Source organism: Cupressus sempervirens, chromosome 11 (genome assembly GCF_028749045.1).
Source record: "Cupressus sempervirens isolate cs-2001-9-10 chromosome 11, ASM2874904v1, whole genome shotgun sequence".
In the NCBI taxonomy this organism is placed as follows: domain Eukaryota; kingdom Viridiplantae; phylum Streptophyta; class Pinopsida; order Cupressales; family Cupressaceae; genus Cupressus; species Cupressus sempervirens.
This window is the reverse complement of record NC_143128.1, coordinates 535,905,868-535,928,025: the sequence shown is the minus strand read 5'-3', so window position 1 is coordinate 535,928,025 and position 22,158 is coordinate 535,905,868.

Below are 22,158 nucleotides of genomic sequence, written 5' to 3'. Positions count from 1 at the left end.
CTACAAAACATTCTAGATTATTACAAAATAGGAAAACTGACCCAAAGAGACTTCCTGCCAAAATGGCTTACAAGAAACTTTAGATCAATATAGAATAGGGAAGAATGACCCCACAATGATTTGTATGAATCCCAAGAAAATATCTTATTGTAATGACAAAATCAAGATAAATTCTTCATGCAGAAGTCACGTCCAAAATATTTTATGTGGGTGCTCTTGCACCATACTCTCAAGGACAATAGTATCCAAGTCCCTTGGATTGGCCTTCCTCTTTCATGCCTTCCAATTCTTTGGTATTTTCTATTTGTACTCTTGACTAGTATCTAAATCAATTGTCATATGTGCATAAACTTTTTCCATATTCAGATATAACTCTTGCAAACCTACAATGAATGGATGAGATGGAACCTCATTAAATTTGACTTCACCAATTTGGGTTACTGTAGGAACTGCTACATCCTTTGCGGTGATGTCTTTATGTTGCAATATCTCCATGCTTGGGGACAAATTCATCACAATTGGAGCCTCCTCTATCCTCTTAGCTTCAACACAAGTTTTCTTCCTTGCTACTAGTATCCTTTTGATAGGCCAGACCACCTTCTTTCTTAACTTCAAATGCCATTTCTTGGTTACATTAAGGACCATCACATCTAGCTCTTTATGAATCCTTTCATCACAATGCTTATCAACCTTTTCAACCACTTTTCTATTTTCAAGAACTTTCGTATCATGAGTTTCATCAAAAACATGTTCTTTTTCACCTTGTATATCTACTTCACTATGTTCATTTGGATGCCAACATCAATCTATTCATCTGGTATATCAACATCAATATGATCAAGTTGTTCTTTCAATAGACAACTCTTCTCTTCCAATGTCTTGGTACAGGCTTCTATAATATGAATTGGTTGATGCTCCAGATCTGTATTTTCTTTTTCCATATTTTTTTACAATTCCTCTTTTAGTCGCATTGAATTTTCTTTGTGCTTTCTCAGTTCCTGCATTAGGAATTCTATTTGTTCTTTTATCTCTTGGTCTATTCTAGCTTCCTCTTCTCTTTTCTTCCTTTTTTCTTCCACTCTTTTCCTTGCTTCTTCCTTCTTCTTGTTCTAAAAATTCCAATATGAAAACCCATGCATCGAATAATATCTTTTGATTATGAGATAAATCTCCTCTTGTGACCATTGTCTCCTATCTAGGTTCTCTCCACTCAACCTTGTCTTTTGGCCACACTTACAGGTTCTTTTCTCAACCTGTCACAAAATCCAATTTTCTTTAGAAGCTGAAAGCTTTCCCCAAACTTTTCCCAGGCTTTTCCCAAGTGCCTTAGGAGCTTTTCCCAAGCTCTGATACCAAAAATGATGCAAAGGAAAACTCAACAAAAGCAAAAAAAAAAAAGGAACCAACACTAGAAAGAGATAGATAATAATTATTCTTCTAATTAATTCATCAAATGAATAGTATATACACTTGCTCTCCTACAAATTTCTTCTTCCCATAATTTCATATCCAAAAACTTGCCCCTAAACCTAAACCTAAACCTAGAAACTCTATTTATACTTGCTAAGATGGTCCACAGAACATTCTAGATTATTACAAAATAGGAAAACTTACCCAAAGAGATTCCTGTAAAAACGGCTTACAGAAAACTCTAGATCAATGTGGAATAGGGAAGAATGACCCCACAATTATTTGTATGAATCCCAAGAAAAGATCTTATCATAATGACAAAATTAGGATAATTTCTTCGTGCATAAATCACATCCAAAATATTTTATGTGGGTGCTCCTGCACCATTCCTCTTTGAGTCTCGTATCTGGGTAACTTTGGGATGTTGATTCCTAGGCAAGTTGGCTTACAAGAGTTAGTCAATTTTGAGCTCTGTATAAACCCTTCCATTTTATCCATTTTTCATATGGAAAAAAGCACAAACCTGTGTCACCTTTTATAAAGAAAAAGGATCTCAAAATTTAAATTGTTCAACTTTAATGATGTAAAAATGGCATTTATATTTTGAATTTGAAGATGATGTAAACTAATGAAATGTGTAAAATTGGATGAAGTTAATGTCTGTAATTTTTTAAAAATAAATTGAGCAATAATTTTTGCATTTAAAAAAAAATTTATAGCTCATTTTAAAATTTTTTAAAAACCCTAAAATATAGAGTTTCATTCCCACCAAACAAATATATGCAAATGATCATATTTTGCTCTGATTTTGTAATATATTATAGTTGACATGTATAGATGGTGGTAGATGTTTTTTTTATTTTTGATGAATATTTTTCTAGTTATAAGTGTTCAAAGTTTAATGTATCAGAAATTGACAACTTTTTTCCCTGCCAAACTTTTTCTATCAATTCTACATACTATTGAATACAAATTGCATATTTTTTAAGAGGACTCTCCCCTCTAGAGTCACATATAAAATTTTAATTTTTTGAACATGATTTACTATTTTTTTTCCTTTTTTGAAGTGACATCTTCCTAAATCTTAAATTACATACTTGTAATATTTGAAAATTATAACATATTATAACTACTCAAAAAAACTATAAAATTTATATGACCACGATCTTGACTCTAAGATCTACAAAAGGGTATTTTTACTTTTTGGAGAAACATCATTTTTGATGGAGAAATAACCCTTGGAAGTGAGAAGTTTTCAGAAACTGCATTTTCTGCTTGTGTGGTTGTCATATACACAGTTATGGTAGAAACCATTACAGATGAAAGGGTTTCAGCCATAACCCAGGCCAACCTAACACAACCACTAGCAGTTACATGGTGGCTTCATAGTTTATAAAAAACCAATTTTTCATACTTCAGAAACCAATCAAATAGCAAAAAATGAAGTAATTTTTTGGGAGATAGATATTTTTTGAAGCAATTTTCATCAATTTTTTTGTGGAGTTGAAAGACAATTACAAAGGATTGACCTTAAGGTATGCTTTTTCACCTAGTTATCTTTTTACTCTAAATTGAAGCATTAAATCGTATTTAGTGGAATCTAAATTAAAATATGTTTTTGTAGATCAAACTGTTTAATGGGGCATATAAAGGGTAGATCAAGGAAATATAATAGAATAAGAGATGACAAAATGAAAGGTCATACAATACATAATCAAAATCAACCTATTGAAGTTCATGAACAGGATGAGATTCAAGAAGAGGAACAAATTGGTAGTTCTAACGATAGAAAAACATTATTAGGCGTAGGAAATTTGATGGATATGGATGAGGAGCTAGTTTTTAGTCAAATTCCATCTAAGTATATGATATCTGAGAACAATATTAAAAAGCATTGCAAAAATATGTGATGCATTACAAGGTAGGAGAATCCCCAAAGGAGATGTCCTATCCCCCAGCAAATAACCACACAGTGAAAACACAACAAAAAGAAATAATGAAGAAAGATCTAATACCAAATCACAACTCATTATTCATAAAATAATTGATTGCATGCAATATGCCTATCTATAAGACCTTCTAGGTTAGGGCCAAATACAAATGACAATTACAATATCAATTCTACAAGATCCTGCAAGATCCAACTTACAACACAAAACCTAATCTCACCTAGTCTAGATCTATAACTAGATAAGAACACCAAGAAGAATCCCCACTTGTACACTTAGGTCCACCAAGAAATCCTTTGGTTTTCAAGCTGCAACTACTAGCTCTTCAAATTTTTCATCTAGCTTCATCCTCTTCTCCAAATTATATGACAGTAATCCTAGTCATGCCTAAAGACTTCACAAAATCCCCTACTTATACCTAACTAAGCCACAATTTGGCCTAGTCCATTAAAAATAAAATAAAATCCCTCACATTAAATATATGTTGAGCCACAAGTTGGCTACAACACAAATTAAATACTCATACATAAATTAAATGCCAAAAGTCAACTCACAGATAACTCAACACCAACAAGAACCAAGACCAAGCCAAGTGCTAGAGAAAACCAAGTTGAGCATCAACCAAACCACAAGCCACACCAATATCCCATAGCATGTCAAGCCCTAAAGAGAATATTGAGCTCCTAGAGCATGTCAATCTCTGAAGAGTATGTTGAGCTACTAGAAGCAACCGAGTAACTTAGGCAACACTGTAACCAAGCTTTACTAAGCTCTGAGTGTGTTTCAAGTTCCTGCAAGCATCATTGAGTGCCTTCATTAACTGAGTCACTAGATTAACACAATACCAAACCAAATCAATACCGATTGAGTCACACTTCCTTCTTCGATAGAGTTTCCAAACTCTAAAGCCAAACCACACCATTGTGCAGGATTGCAAGCCAACCAGGGATACTCCTGCATCAGACACCCTAGATTTGAAAAGATGTTCTCAATAGCTAGAAGAAAATCTTTTGGGATTTACCACATAAATCCCAAATTGGTTCTTCACATACATATCCTCCAAATCTTCAACTTGTACACTCTTTCCCTTCTTCTTTTGTTTCTTCATATCCATCCTCAGTGTACTACAAGTTTGTTTTCCATGCTAATCTCCAACCTTCTCAAAATTTGTGAACTCAACTTAGCTACCAATACTTAGGTGTCTCCTACTAAGCTCTTCATTTTTGTAAACACATTCTTGACACAATCATGCACAACCCTACAATCATATTGCCAAGGTCTATTAAGCAAAACATGACAATTGTCCATGTCCACAATATCACACAACACTTGATACTTATATTTCCCAATCTAGAAATCAACAAGGTATTGATCCTTTACTTCCAAAGCATGTGAAACTTGCAACCAGCCAATCCTATAAGGATAAGGTGTCTTACTCTCTTCAAACCAAGTTTCTAAACCATCTCCTCAGCAACAAGGTTATTAATACTACCACCATCCACAATCACCTTGCAGACTTTACCACCAGACTTACAACAAGTCCTGAATAAACTAGTCCTCTAACAAGAATCCAGTGTTCTTTAACCAACCAGTACTCATTAAGCTAGTAAACTCTCTCCTTGCTTAGGTTGACCGTCTTGGACTGCAACCTCATTCACCACATCTAAAATAATTACCACTAAACCCACCTCCACCTATCCTTCTCTTATGATCAATAGGTTTTGGTTTACCTTCAAAACTCAATTTATCCTTTGTTGAGTTATCTTGCTTCCTTCCCTCTAGCATTACCTTGACTTTTCCTCTTCAACTTATCTTCTACCTTTAGAGCATACTGATAATCATCCTCAACTGAAGAAATATTCAACATACCAACCTCATCCTAAATATTGAATCTCAAACCATTAATGTACTGAGATACCTTCTCCTTTGACAATTCTCTATGCCTAGATCGAATAGTCAACTTGTAGAATTCCTTTGTATAATCTTTCATAGTCATATCTTTCTACTTCAAATTTTGTAACCTCTTAAACAACTCAAGTCCATAATTAGTAGGAATAAACTAAGTCTTCAACTTAGTCACCATCAATCTCCATCCAGTGATCTTCGTTTCACCTTCTTCTTCTCTATCTTTTTATAGTTCTTTCCACCAAAGAGTAGCATGTCCTTTCAACTTAGTTTGTGTCATCCTCAGTCTAAGTGAACCCTCAATATCCTCAAGTTAAAAGTATTCTTCCAATTCACTAATCCAATCAATCAAGTCTTTGGGAGTCAAAGTACCTATGAAATTAGAAGCCTTTATCTTATGCTTCAGCTTCAACTAAGATCCAAGTCTAGCAAATTGACCAGCCCTAGTTCCAATAGGTTTTTCCAAAAAATCAGTTATGTCCTCACCACTAGATACAATAACTTCAAAGTCTTTAGTAACTTCCTCACAACCATCTTCAGTACCCACATGCCTAGGTACACCACCTAAAGCACTGACAATTTCAGCAATCATGTCACTTTTCATCAATGCAATCTCATATATGAATTATGCTCTAATCTTCTCTGAGATCCTTTCCTCCACATCATCAATAAGATCATCAATTTCCCTAGGGTCCAATCTTCTTGGAGGTATCTCCCAAAAAATTTTCAAACCCAAAGAAATAGATCCACCAATCCAGAAGATCAATCAGATCCACAATATCAACCTTCTCCAACCCAAGATCCTGGTGTAAACTGCCTCAACTTTAGCGATATATTCACAAACTTAGGAATAACCTTCACTCTAATACCTCCTAACATAGCACAAGATAGGAGAATCCCAAAAGGAGATGTTTTAGCCCCCAACAAATAATCATAGAACAACAAGCAACAATGAAGCAATATATGATACCAAATCACAATTCTTTATTCATAAAATAATTGATTACATGCAATATGCTTGATTGTAAGGCCTTTCGGGTTAGGGCCAAATACAAACAAAAATTACAATATCAATTTTGCAAGATCCCACAAGATCCACCTTACAACACAAAACCCAATCTCAGCTTAGTCCAGATCCACAACTAGATAAGAACACCAAGAAGACTCCACAATTCTACCCTTAGGTGCACCAAGCAATCCTCTAGTTCTCAAGCCATAGCTACTAGCTCTTCAAAGTTTGCATCTAGCTTCATCCTCTTCTCCAAATTGGATAAAAATAATCCTAATCATGCATAAAGACTTCACAAAACCCCCCACTTATACCCAACTAAGCCATAAGTTGGCCCAATCCATTACAAATAAAATTAAATCCCTCACATTAAATATATGTTGAGCCACAAGTTGACTACAACATAAATTAAATACCCATACATAAATTAAATGTCAAAAGTCAGCTCATAGACAACTTGACACCAATAGGAACCAAGACCAAGCCGAGTGCTAGAGAAAACCAAGCTGAGCATCAACCAAACCAAAAGCCATGCCAAGATTTGAGAGCATGTCAAGCTCCAAAGAGCATACTGAGCTCCCAAAGCATGCTGAGCTCCAAAGAGTATGTTGAGCTCCTAGAAGCAACCAAGTAACTTGGGCAATACTATAACTAAGCTTCACCGAGATCCCAGTGTGTGCTGAGTTCTTGCAAGCATCGTCGAGCACCTTCATTAACTGAATCACTCGGTTAACACAATACCAAACCAACTTAGTATCAACTGAGTCACACTTCCTTCTTCGATCGAGTTCCCAAACTCCAAAGCCAAACCACACCATCTTGTAGGATTGCAAGCCAACTAGGGATGCCCCTACATCAACATGTGGGGTGAATATTTCAAAATAAAGGTACATTTGGAAAGGCACAATTATTTGTCATGTTATTTAGGAGAAAATAGATGAGGTTTATTTTAGAGTCATTAAGTGTTGATAACAAGAAAAACCATGCATATAATGTTAATAAAACAATAGTTAAAAAATTGTAAATTGCATATAATAAAATTGACAACACAACTCAAGGAGGTGATTTAAGCACTACATGCAGAGTGTTGATGACTGCAATATCTAGTAGAAAGTTGATAGAGAGAAAACAAGTACGTATAATTTTTGATTTACTACATATATCTAGAGGATCTATTTAGAGATACATTAGAAGGAGAAATATGTTAGATGAAAATATTGAGGATAATTAGGCGAATATTTGAAGAATTCCTCGAAAAAACATAATTTCTAAAAATGTAAAAAGATAGGTTAATGAATTTTGGACCACGTCCTCTTGTGTTTCTTCCAATAGATGTGATACTATGCAAATTAAAGATCAAGAGACATGGGCAAAAGTTGAACAAACAAAATATTTTATAGATATAACACAAAGTGAACTATTTCAAATATTCAAGCAAGAATTTTAAAATGTGAAAATATGTGAGAGAATGTTTGAGATTTTGTGTCCTTTCTTTGTATGCATAAATAAGATATATGAAACTTGTGTCAAAATCATGTTGAATTTGGTCAACACTTGCAATCATATAAAAACATTATGGCAATACTTAATCCAAATTTGGTCATCCCTAGCAATATGACAAAATTTGTAAGTCTATATCATGTGACAAATTTGAAGATTTAGATGAGTTCAAAGTATAATGTGTAAAAAATCAATGTGAAGATTGTGGATATTTGCATTCCACTACAAATTGAGAATATTAGTGAATCAACACCAGTTTCATGGATGAGATATGAATATGAGACATACCAAACTAAGATAGGAGATGAATCCAAAAAAAATGTATTGAAGGAGGGTGAATTTTGGTATGATGAGTTTATGAATAAATTTCATCCATTGAAATTCACATATCCAACATTATCATGGTGCATGATGGCAAGCTAAATAGTTTTGTGATTCAAAAAATTGTTTTCCACCTGGTTGTGTTCTTTTAGTTGTAGATTTCTTCGAGAACTATACATTTTCACCTCAAACAAAGCTTCAAGGTCAATATTATCATTCTAAAAAAGTTGCATTATTTGTGCAAGTGACCTATAGACACACATAATTTGAGGTGGATGAGATAGAATTTTTGTACCAAAATGAGTGCTTATCATCAAGGAGGTTCATTTCTATATCTAGACTAAACTTAACTCTAGGTTATATATATTTGAACAACTAAGTTGGTCCTCTAGATTTTACTATGTATATATATATATATATATATATATATATATATATATATATATATATATATATATATATATATATATATATATATATATATATATATATATATATATATATATATATATAGATATATAAGTTTGAGCAACTAAGTTATTCTAGTTTAGTTCTACCTAATGTTTGACTATGTTAGTTCTATATCTTAAAAGTTAGATATGTTGGATTCTAGGTTTACTAAGTTAACTTCTTCTAAAATACAATTAACTAGTTACATTAATCTATGTTAAGTGAGTTTAATCTATGACTATAATTGACTAATGTTAAATTTCACTATACTTATCTACATTTAATCTATGTCTATGATTAACAAGATATTAAATTGCAAGAGTATAGTTATCTATGTTGAATCTACACCTATGGTTAATTAAATTAAATTAAAATATATAATTTTCTAATGTATTTAATCTATCTTACATATAATAACTAAAAATAATAATTTTAACTAATCTAACTAATAAATCTAACTAATACTAACATATAACATATACTCACTTAAAAAAAGTCAACATATATATGTATGTATGTATGTATGTATGTGCTACTATCTCTTACAGTTGAAACACCCTAACCCGCTCCATGAAATCTAGAAGCTACTACATTGAAAGTGACCTGCTAAGGGTCACCACACAAAATATATATCTTCTTTGTACCATTGTGATCGAAAATGTTTCAACCGAAAGGGTTTTAGTCATAACTATTGGGCCACATCCATACCACATTGATGCCAAGTGACATCATGTGGGTATGACCAAAACCATTTTGTTCATAACATGTTCAGTCATAACTTGTTCAACCATAACCCTATTGTATATCCTAAAGGGTGGCACAAGTCTGTGCTTTTACCAATATCCATACACAAGCAACCAATCTACATACTTGAGCATTAAAATATTCAAGTTTTCAAGCCTTCAAGTCTTCAAGCATTCATTCAAGAATTCCTCCTTTGAAGACCAAGGATTCAAGTATTTTGGAAATTTAAGGAGTTTGTCTTCAAGATCTTCTTCAATCCATTCAAGAACCTTTTGTTGCATCTTCTACATCCACTCATCTTCATCTTCTTGGTCCAAATTAATTGGTGAAGTAATCACATTGCATTTGATTCGAGAGATTTGGTTATTGTAATGTGAATTCGTACATTTACTTTACATTCATGTTATTTCAATTATTTCAATTCAAGGTTATTTCCTAAACTAGGGTCTAACTGTGGCAAACCCCCATCAACAACAAAACCTTTTTTTATTGCAAGTTGTAGATATCAAATCAATGAATAGGTTATAGATCTAAATACCCTTTTTTACTTTCTTCATAACTATGAATTTAGAATCAACATTGCAAATAATCAATTAGGGGCATAGTGCACTCTAGATCATCCATATTACACCTAATTTGTCTAGTTTTCCCCTGATAGATTGTTAGATGATTTCTGGATTTTGTTTGTTGTGCAATTTTAGGCAAAATTCTGATGATTTCCATTCATACTAATCAATATAGAAAGAATTAAAATAGATCCTAAAGGTGTGTTCTCTACCTTCTTTTTCCTTTCAATACATTTACTTACATCTAACTTTAGCTTCTTACATCATCTAGGGTTTTAAAGGACTTGGATATCTTCTCCTATTCTTCCTAGACCTAGTTTGCATTAGTGCTCCTTAATTATTTGGTTATCATTAATATCTCTAGACCTAGCTCTTTGGAATTGGGATTGAAAGGACTCGTCTCCTTCATTTCCCTCCCTCAATTATGCATATGTATGTTGGTTGTGTGATGAACTTGGGCTCCTATCCTTGTTTCACATTTCTACCATTACAAGATCTTCCCAAAATAAAAATTTCTTCTCATAGAAATTTTGCTAATATATCCATCCATCTAGAATTTTTTTTCACTTAAGGACATTGTTCCAAATTATAGAGTTCTATGGGTGGCCATTGCTAGTGAACAATTTGTAGAAGAAAGCTCTATTCAAGTAATTGGCTTACATGATTTTTACACCAAAATTCCCCTTAAGTGAGATCTAGGAAACCTTCAACAATAGAGATCTATTAAGGTTGTGAATATTTCATAGACTAAAACCTCTAAGAGACTATGGAAGACATACTTGATTCCAACTCACTAGGACTAGTCTTTTTTTTTCCTACTTTGTCACCCATAGCACCTATGATCTTGAAGATAGGGAGAAAGTAAACTGGGTTATCTTAGAGGGAAGCATAGAGAAATTTGAGCTTCCCCGTGTTGTTAAGAAGTTTTTCCTCATCCAACAAGATTTCTTTAGGTGCACTTCAGAATAGAATTCCATTAGTAATTTTTTACATCCTTCACCATGAGGGGGGTCCCAAGGTAGTTGGTCAGGAGCAAGGCTAACTTGCAACCTTGAATATCTTGAATTTTCACTTGTATCTTCATGTTAGTATTAAAGAAAAAAATTCCTACTTTTATGGTAGTTGATATATTGACTAGAAGCGGTAGCATAAAAATCAAGGAGGGTCCTTTATACCCTAGCCTCAACCATTAAGGATGCACCAAAGAAAAAGTGTCATCGATGAATTATTATAGAATTGAGGAGGAAGGGTGGTGACTACTTTAATTCCTTTAATTGCTAATTTTAGCTAAATGCATCACATTGCAGCCAAGGACCTTGACCAACAAAATAAAAAGGTAGGGGGAGAGAGGACCCCCCTTTCTAAGCCCTTTAGTTATCTCAAACTTGCTCCCTAATTTTTTATTCATAAGCACAAAGAAACACATTCCTAGATAATATTGATAAGGGGTTGCTAAACTCAAAGGAAGAGAACACCTTGTCTAAGAAGGACAAGTTAATTCTATCATAATCTTTAGAGATGTCAAGCTTGAGGGTCATTATGCCAGTTTTACTACATTAAATAGAATGAAGAATTCTATGAGGTTTGATGAAAACATCCATAATATTTTGACCAAGGATAGACTCCTTATGGTTTGGATTGATAATCTTGTTAAGTGTAGTCTTGATTTTTTTACCAATATATTAGATAGGATTCTGTAGAAGGTGTTGCATAGACTTATGAGTTTGAAGCCCTCCATGGTGGCATGGTCCTTAGTGTTAAGGACTAGGAAAATATAAGTATCTATAAGTTTTCTTAACACCTTGCCCATTCCAAAGAAGTCTCTAGCATCCCTAGTCACACCCATACCAAAAATATCACAAATTCCTAGAAAAATGTCAGGGAAAACCCTTATGAGCCTTGGGCTTTATAGGATCCCTTGACAAAAATTGCCCTTTTCACCTCATCATTAGAGACCTTAGATAGGATGAAAACATTTTTACCATTATTAATAGTCTTAAGGAAGTTGGATAAGTTATATCTACAACTTTTCCACATCCTCAACATCAAATTCCAAGAAAAAGAAAAGTGAAATAGTTTGAGGCCAACCTTCCCAATTGAGTAGTGTCTAAGACCAATAGTTTAGAGTTTTCCCTAAAGGTGTATATGGAATTATTTTTCTTGTGTTTAGAGGTAGATCTTTGGAAGAAAGTGATATTGTGATCCCTCCTCAATCCATTACACACATGATATTTTTTCCAAAAGACTTTTTCATTGGCAATGATTTCCTTCCAAAAGTTCCTACTAGCCTCTTTTTCATCATGGAGTTCTAGGGATAGGTACCTAGAGGCCATCTTCTATTAAAGGGTCTCAAGTTTACCAGAGAGATCTACTTTAGCCTTGAAAATATCCCCAAAGATGGTTTTTCTCTATCCTTTGACCTCTCCTCTAATGATATCAATATTTTTTTGCAAATCTTGAGCATAGTGGAGCCATTCACCATAGTCGACCACCAAATCTTGACTATCTCCCAGAAGCTAGGGTGTGAGGCTCACATAATCTCATGTCTAAAGGGGGCTTGACATGACTCCTACTTGTCAATCTAATTATGTATAGGGGTTACCTAGTAGTTCCATATTAAAGAGGCAAGTATTGGAAATGAAGTTTGAGAGGTCCCCCATGTTGTCAAAATAGTCCATTAACCACCAAGCTTCTCTGAGGAGAACAACGATGAGTTGAAATCATCAAAAACCATGATTATAGCATTATGGAGGCCAAGGAAGCTTGAGGAAAGGTCACTCCATAGAACCTTTCTCATAGGGTGGATGTTGGTGTTATAAAGTTTTGTTCACCAACACAACTTGGGGGTGGTGGTTGAATAGGTTGTGTGCCAATCAAACAAATAATATACAACTTATTAAATCCAGCTTTAATAACAAAAACAATGAGAAATTCCAAGAGATAAGGAATAAATAATGAAACAATGATTTTTTAACTAGGGAAACCCTTGATCAGAGGGAAAACCCTAGGGATGACACCCGCAAGATGATGTACTAATATAAAAGTTCCTTGTGAAAGGATGGGACCCTATTAAAAATCAATTACAATACAATCAGCACATTAGTCTCTTTTAGGAGACTTTGAACCCTTTTTATAAGGTTCTAGCCCTATTAGGAGCACGAAGGAAGACAACTGAACACACTATCCAAATTTCTTTAGCTACATTATACAATAGATCTTCAAGGTAACAAATCCAAATAGTGAACTAACCAAGACAAAAACTCAATTTCCAATATAGTTCCTTTGAAGTTCCCAAACAATAATCAACTCAATCCTCTTCTTTGCTATGATAAAATTCACATCCTTAGCATATGAACATTACATCTCACACATTATTACACAATGTCACACTTATAAACCAAGGAAATAACTTTCCTTTATACCTTGTCAGGTAACAACTAATAAGGTCGGCAATTGAGGGCTTTCCCAATTTATAATTATTACAAAGGACCTTTTTAGTATATTACATTAAGTTCTAACATGTCACAATGAAATTTACAACTTCAAAAATAATTTCTAATACAATATTTGGTTGCCAATGGACATATCACACGTTACACTTCAACGTCCTTCCCATATTGATCTTCAAGATGTGCTAACATGAATGTATCATAAAGAACATGTCTTCAACCATGATCTAAGGTTTCTCACCTTAATTATGTCTCACTCATAAGATGCAACCAATTATATGCAACCTATTTTACTACACACTTTCCTGCTACTATTCTTCACAAAATGATATGCAACTTATGCAATACATATCCAAAACATACACATACACGATGAAATGTGAAGCAATTGGAATTGGTCTCAATTGCTTCACATTTTGGGGGTTGATTAACCTTATACCTCAAAGGGAAGTTAAGGATATTGATCTTGTCAATTCCAATTTTAAGGTAATTAGATCTAGGAAGGTTAGTGTGACCCAAATGAATCAGTGCATGCAGTACATTGATATTCACTAAATCAGATTGAAAATATAAGAGGAGTAATTGAGAGGGGAAGGGAAAATTTATTACCACTAAAATAAATCCTAGATGCCTCAGATGTCATCATAGAACATAAATACTACTAAAAAAAGTGTTGCTCAAAAAACACACAAGCACTCGGTTAATACTGATAATATGTTGTAACTTGGTAACCACTGAAATAACAACTGTAACTTGGAAAATGCTTAACATGAAAATCTTAAGATATTTTTGTGATTAACCTTAATTAACTTAGTTGCATACACATGAAATAAATATCATGAACACAAGTGACATCAAGATTTAACGTGGAACCTAATTTGGGAAAACCACCAATTGCAACTAGTTATTGATTTTCACTCTTTTGAAGTGAGCCCTGTTAGGAGCCAACCATATTAAAGGTTATAAAATGCACTGTTAGGTGTGACCCTATTAGAGGATTTAATCACCCTATTAGGATTGGCCTTGTTAGAGGTCTTTACACACTTCAATCTAGAAATGCCACCTTATTAGAGGATTTACAAATAGTTGTTAAGTCAACTCTGTTAAGAGATTTAGATCATTGCTACAATGGTTAGAGAGTAAAAATGAGATGATTTAATTTTTAATGAAACTGAATTGCTGATTACATATCTCAATTCTGGCTTGAATACATGATCCTTACTGACTGAATGTATCTTTGCAGCTCCTTAAGGATATTATGCTCATCCTTCTAATTTGCATCCTCTTAGCATCTTCTATTCTTCCATACACTTGCTTACATTCAATCCTCAACTTGACCTTGTACTTATATCATAAACATTGTCAAGTCAACTTGAATACATCCTAGAATAATTAATATTCATCTCCTCAGTCAGCTAGAACCAACAAAAAAATCCAATACACTCAATATGCTAAAACAAGAAAATCCTTTGTTAGCTGACCCTACTCGATAGACACTAACTTAGAAATGATTTTCTTGCATTAACCAAGTAAACTCAGTTAACACTACATCTTCACAAAATTTCTTTGGTAACTGAGTGAGCTCGATTAACACTGGTTCGATCCAACTTTCCTTTGTTACCCAAGCGAGCTTGGTTAACACTCAACTTCTCTTTGACACCCGAGTGAACTTGGTAGTCACTGCCTTCTGAACTTGGCAAACACTGGAATGCTTGGAAAACACAAGAAACTATCTTCATTGCCTGAGTGAGCTCAACATACACTTTTTGGTAAAGATATGACATTTTGTGTAACATCAAAGACAATACACAATTAACCAATTGTAAGGTAATTAGATCTAGTAAGGTTAGTGTGACCCAAATGATGGTGTGCTATTGCAAACAAAGATCTAATAATTATACAATTAGAGAAAGAATGTGAGACCCTTAAAACTCTAATGTAGTAAGAGCTATAAAGTGTAATTAATAATATAACAATGAAAGGTAGATATGCAATATAGAACTAAATGTAAGGAAATGTTTATTGAAATAGAGAAGGAAAAAATACTTACCTTGTGAAATATAAACCTAAAAAAAGGTAATCAAATGATCTCCAAAACTATTAAAACTTGCTTTTCAGACTAGAAAATGTGAGATCTGCAAAAGATAGAAATTGTTCAACTTTCTGGTTGGGTCAACCTAAAGAAACACAATCAACTTTAGGCAATAGAGTCAACTTGGCAAGGACCTTGCTAAATAGTATCAGATCGTGAAACAATTTTCAAATCTCCAAAGTTCTATGAAAATAGTATTTGAATCAGTGATCTATTTTGTCTTCCAAAATCCATAACCTACAAAAAAATGGTTTTTTCTTGTTGATGGGGGGTTTTCCTTGTTCAAACCCCAATTTAGGAATTAACCTTGAAATTGAGATAACAAATAGAAAATGCAAACAATTAGTAGAAGTATATATAACATAAAATAATGTAACTACATGTATATGCTCTTGAATTTAGAATGTAATCAAGTATGTAGGTGAAATAGCCTTGACTCAACTTCAAAAACCATAAAAAAAAATTAAAGTAAATCAAACCCTTCAATAGTGAATGTACTTGAAATTTGTCTAAGGGATGAGGGTAGATCTTGGAGAGATGAATGTAGAAGATGAAAAAAAGGATCTTGAATGTTTGAAGGGAGATATTGAATTTTTAAAATGCTATGATACATCTTGTATAAACTCCTTTAATTGCTTTAATTCTTGAATACTTGATCTTTAATCGAGAGTTTGCTTGAATACCTTGAATGTTTGAAGAATGCTTTAGTGCTTGAGTGCTTGGATAGATCACTTGTGCATGTGAATGATGAAATATTATATCATGAATGCCTTTTCCAAATGAGGCAAATGGATGGGCTTATAAGGGGCTCAAAATAATTTTTCTCCCGTCAGTCAACTGGACCTTGAATTTTACACCTCAGATTAACCAAAACTTGGGGCCCAAAAAGAGGACCCAAAGTAGGTCTCAATAAGGGAGACATTGCATCCTTGATTGATCAAGGATGAACTACATCCCTACTAACCTAATCCAGAAACCCCCAAGATTCCCTTAGGGTCCTACAATAGGTCATAGTCTTCAAAAATCAAGTGCAATTTTTGAGAAAAGTCCATTTCAATGCAAAAAATAGATTCCAAGTGATTGAAGGAAGGCAAAAAAGGACCCAATTGGATATTATCTTAATTAATTTTTTTCACCATGAAATAGGAATATCAAGGAGGATCTATTAGGTCCTACCCTAATTCCATTTGGGAGGAATGAGACAATATAAGAAGAGGGAGGAGAAATGAAAATTATGTAAAGATTATGATGAAATTGCATTAAATGGGCTCTAAATCATCATTAAATTGAATTTCTTCTAATTTAAGACAATACATTAGCCCCCACTATAGTGAAAGTGTGGGTGAACCCACACTCATGGTAAGGAGAGAAGAGAGAGAATATAAGAGTCTAGTGAATCATAATGAGATAGAACATCAGTTAGTGGAAGGGAATGAGTCCCTAGACAAAGGGTTCTAACTCCACATCCATGCACAAGGGTGAAAAATCAAAGCAAAAGGATAAATATAGAAAATGGATTAGTACTAAAACAAACCCAAGTCAACTATTGAAGAGACCTCAGCCAACAATTTCTCACCTACTACTATCATATTTGGAAGACTAGTATAAGAGTATAGGTGATGACATAAGAGATGAAAGAGAAACATCATTAACATTTCTTCATGATCTATTCCTCCTAGCATGAAAGTAAAAGAGAGATAGAGAGAAGTTATTACCTCACCCTATAAGGTGGCCACCCCACTATAAACTATATGGAGAGCTATTTGTAAAAGATAACATTGAATATTCTAACGGGGTGGTAACTTGCTAGTCAAGCCACAAAAGTCCAACCCATAGATCATTGTCCTTGTATCACCATTACATGGTCCTATAAAAATACATTACCTATGTATGGGACTTAGCATGTTGTTTTGAAATGTGTTACCTGTATATGAGATTTAAAAATTTGTGTGTGTATCCCATATATGAGATTTAGCATATATCTAGATGTGGTATCCATATATGAGATTTATTTAAAAAAATTGTGTTACCCATATATGATATTTAACATATATATTGTATAAAAGTAAAAGTAAAAAACTATAATATAAAGGAGGGTATATGTATGCCCACTTTCTTATCATTTCTATATAATAGATATGATAAGGAAGAGAAAGAGGATAACTACTTCACACAACAAGGAGATATCCTTAAAGCAACAATGTGTACTATATTCATAGTGAAGGGCAATAACCCTTACAATCTAAGAACATAACAATTGTGAAAAGAATATATCGCTTATGGAAAGAGGACCCCGCAAGGAATAAATATTGAATACAAGATATCTACCTAAGGGAAGCACTCGATCAAGATAACACCTTTGAGAACATGGGGGAAAAAATTCAGCCATCTAGCCTTGTGTATCCAAGAGAGATGGGATTTTTTAATGAAGGATGCAAATGATAAATTGAAAGCAAGAGAAAATGTTTAAATGGACATAGCTTTTCTTGATAAAGAAGAGGTGACGATGCAAGACATGCAACTCTTATAAAAGAAAGATTCCATAGTCAAGATACAATTCTTTATAAGGAAAGAATAATGTCACTTAAGCGCAATGAAAATAGATCCTTACACAGAGAGGAAAAAAGTGTACAAGGCATCTTTCCCCCAAGCACAAGACAATAAATAAAAGCTACGGTGGATTATATAACAAAATCTTATAGAATAATAAGGTGAGATATAAGGAACAACCTATCTTTGTGCACAAAATACAACCATCCCATATCCATCAAGAAGTGTCATAGAATAATGCAACACCATAGAGAAAATGAAAGAAAGAAACATCATAGGATAGTAAAATTGAAACAACATGAGATGCTATAAAGTATATCACATATGACGTAAAATATAGATGATTATGAAACAAGAACATAAAAATCCAAGGCATAAAAAGATGTTGCTAGCCAGAGACACACAATCTTGCATGTAATAAAGAAATACATACCCATAGATAAGAATAAAATAAATAACACAAATATATAGAGAAATGAGATATAGAGATGAAAGGATACCACATTATGCCTACTTGAAAGAAATAGAAAAGGGATAATAGATCCTTGAGAGCAGAGAGTAAGAAAATCCAATAAATGCCCTAAATGATATATTTGTTATAATAAGGATTCACTTGCAAATATAATATTGCACTCAAGATGATAATCCCTACGTTAAAAAAAAAAAAATGCATGCAAGAGAGAATATCAAATTATAAGAGAATGAAAATTCATAAAGAATATTGGATGCGTTGAAAAAGAGAAGGACACATTATATCATCCTAAATGGTTCCAATTTATAGTAGACATGCAATTTCAAGAAAATATAAGATTGCACTTGGGATGTTACTCCACAAGTAATCACTAAATGAATGCAAGAAAAGATTTCATTTTATAAAAGGAAAACAAGTCAGCAAAGGGAGATAATGGATCCTATGATATAGATAGAAATAGGAAATAGGGCCCTTGACCCACCACACCCCCCTCCCCCGCCCCCCGAAGTGAAGAGACAAGGGAAACAACTATTATGTTACTCATAATTTAGGACAATGAGACCCCAAAAGGTAAGTTAAAAGTATTTAAAATCTAGGAGAAACATAATAGGGATGTAGATGTATCAAATAAAATGATCATGAAAAATATGCCATTCATCATTGCAAGTCATATGAAACATAAAATAAGAAATTGATTTGTTAGATGGAAAACAAGATTGACTTATAGAAAAATAAGAAATGATAGGTTTAATTAGATTGGCATGTAAAGAGAAAGATTCAATATGCATACTTTCATAAAATAAAGACATGTGACTTACAAAGTCAAGAATGTATGTTTGGTTATAGAATGTTGGTAAGGTGGTTGAATCTTAAAGAGTTAAGAAGCCAATTGTAGGTTCAATATGAGTAGGATCCTTAGGGTGTAAGGTTAGATTTTTGAAGAGAAGGTCATAATGATCACCTTTGTCAACAAGATCTAATTTAATTTTAGATTGGTCATAAGAGGAATAATGGGAAGCATCAAAGATGAAATATTCTATGGATAAAGCACTCTTAGGAGAAGGAAAAATAAAATTCATCAAGGCCTCATCTATAGAAGGAATTTAGATGGAATTAATAGAAAATGGTTGATCATTAGGAGAAATAATATTAGCATCAAATTGTATAAAAGTTGCCTCATGAGAAAGAGTGTAATCCATGTCCTTATTTAAGGTTTCATCCCAAATAATAGGAGTATTCATGTGAGGAAATTCATGATGCACTAGAGGTGAATCAACATCATATTTAAAAGGTCATCTTCAATGAAAGGACACAATGAAGCATTATTGAACTATTTTAGATTAGAATAAATTCAATTTAATTATGGTTTAGCACCTATTTAATGTGGGATCATCATTTATTTTCATCTTTCCCCTTTCTTCTCCTTTCTTCTCATTTCCCCTAGGCGGAATCATGGTAGGACCTAATGGACCCTCTTTAATGTTCATATTTTATGGCATAAATCTTGAGATAGGATCTAATCACTTAGGTCCTCCCTCACCTTCATCCAATCATTTAGAAGCTATCTTCCACATTGTAACAAAATTTTCTCGAAATCTGAACTTAATTTCTGGGATCTAGGATCTTGAAGGAATTCTAAGGGTTCTAGGCCTTGGTTAGAAGGGATGTAGTGTATCCTTTCTTAATTATGGATGTATTGTGTCCTTGCTAGGCTAATTAGGGACAATAAATCTCTTCTTAGACCCTATTTTGGGTCAACTTCCTAGGTCTCGTGTTCGGATTGATATGAGGTGTTAATTTCAAGGCTTAGTCATCTTGTGGGAGAAAATTTATTTTGAGACCTTTATGAGTTCAAACATTTTCCTCATTTTTCATCTCATATCCTATCCAAGTATCCATCACAAGCATTAGCACTCAAGAACTCAAGTTCTCAAGCATTCAAGTTCCTAAGCATTCAAGCAAGTCCTCCATTAAATATAAAGGATTCAAGCATTCAAGAAATTGAAGGAGTTTATCTAGCATTCAAGATATCCATCAATACATTCAAGATCCCTTGTTACATCTTATACATACATTCATCTTCATTCCTCTTGATCTAATTCAATTGGTAAAGTGAGCTCATTGCATTCAATTTGAGGGATCTTGCTATTGTATGGTGGATCGATACATTTACTTTACATTTTATCATTTTAATTATTTCAATTTCAAAGTTAATTCCTAAAATGGGATTTGACCAAGGAAAACTCCCCATAAAAAATACAAAAACCAATTTTTTTTTGTAGGTTTTAGATCTTGGAAGGAAGAATAGGTTGTAGATTCGAATACCCTTTTCATCAATCTTCAAATATTCAAAAATTGTTTCACATTTGGAGACCACTGATCAGGGTCATACTGCATCCTTGCTACCTAAATTTGTCCCTATTGAGAAAAGTTGACTCTACCAAACAACCAAACAATTTTTGGATTTCAAAGATCTCGTAATTTCAAGTTTGGGGTTTGGATTATTTGTCAATTGGATTTGCAAAGACAAAAAAATTAGGTTCAAAATTCTTCATCCTCAAGATGATTCTTCTAATTACCTTCTTTGTTTTAGCACATCTACTTTCTAAATCTAGTGTTTCCATTTCATTTCATATCTCTTGCTACATTAAGTGATATAAGGACCTTGCATTCTTTCTCTAGTTCTATCCTATTAGATATTTGTTTGCATTGGTTTTCCTTCATCATTTGTAATCTTCCTAGATCTAATTACTTTAGAATTGGGATTGATCTCCTTAGACTCCCCTTTGAGGTCTTAGGTTATGTGATGAACTTGGGTTTATTTTCCTTGATTAAAATTTTACCCTACACATTATTTGTGAACCCAAATAGCGGCATTCCCATTTTTTATTTTGTGTTAGATTCCCCTTTTCATTCTATTTATATTCTTTTCATTTTGGAGTTAGATTGCAGCATTTAATTGTATATCTTGTTAAATATATCTATTATTTTTACATTTTATGCTTCATAATACCATAATTTTACATTTATTTTGTGTGATATTTATCTTTCCTTTCTTGGTGTAAGAGCTTCATTACCTTAAGCCCTACTTATAGTGTTCCCCTTAGGAGAAGTCATAGACTCATAGATCCCTTTGATCCATAATCCTTTTCTCCTCTATTTATAAACCTTACTGATACTATGGTTTCCCATGATCCTAATCCTTCCATGGAGAATGACTCTTTTTATTCATCTCATGATGAAGATGAGGCTTTAAGGGTTCCTCCTGAACAAGTTCATAAGCTTTCTATTGAGATTGAAAAAATACATGATTGACTTCTTCAAGAGAATCAAAATACCAATACTATTTTTTTTGTGCTCTTCAGAAAGTGATAAGTAATGATGAACATGGTGTTAATATATTATGTGGTCTTACTCACCTTCTCTACTCTCATGTTAAGCCTTTGTCTCAAGCCTTATCCAAAATGGGAATGGTTCAACCCGTCACTGTTATTGAACCCTCCTTGCCTATTTCTACACCTATATCTATTATTCATACATATGTTTCTCCTATTTTCATTACTTATATTCAATCATCTGATCATCCTATCACAAGTCTTCCTATTTATTATTACTTGGGAGTGTTCTAGCTACTTCATTTCCTATCTTACAATCTTCATACAATAGTGTTCCTTACACTACTTATCCTAATCCTCATACTATGGTTGCTAGTGCCCCACCTATAGCATCTTCTATTATAAC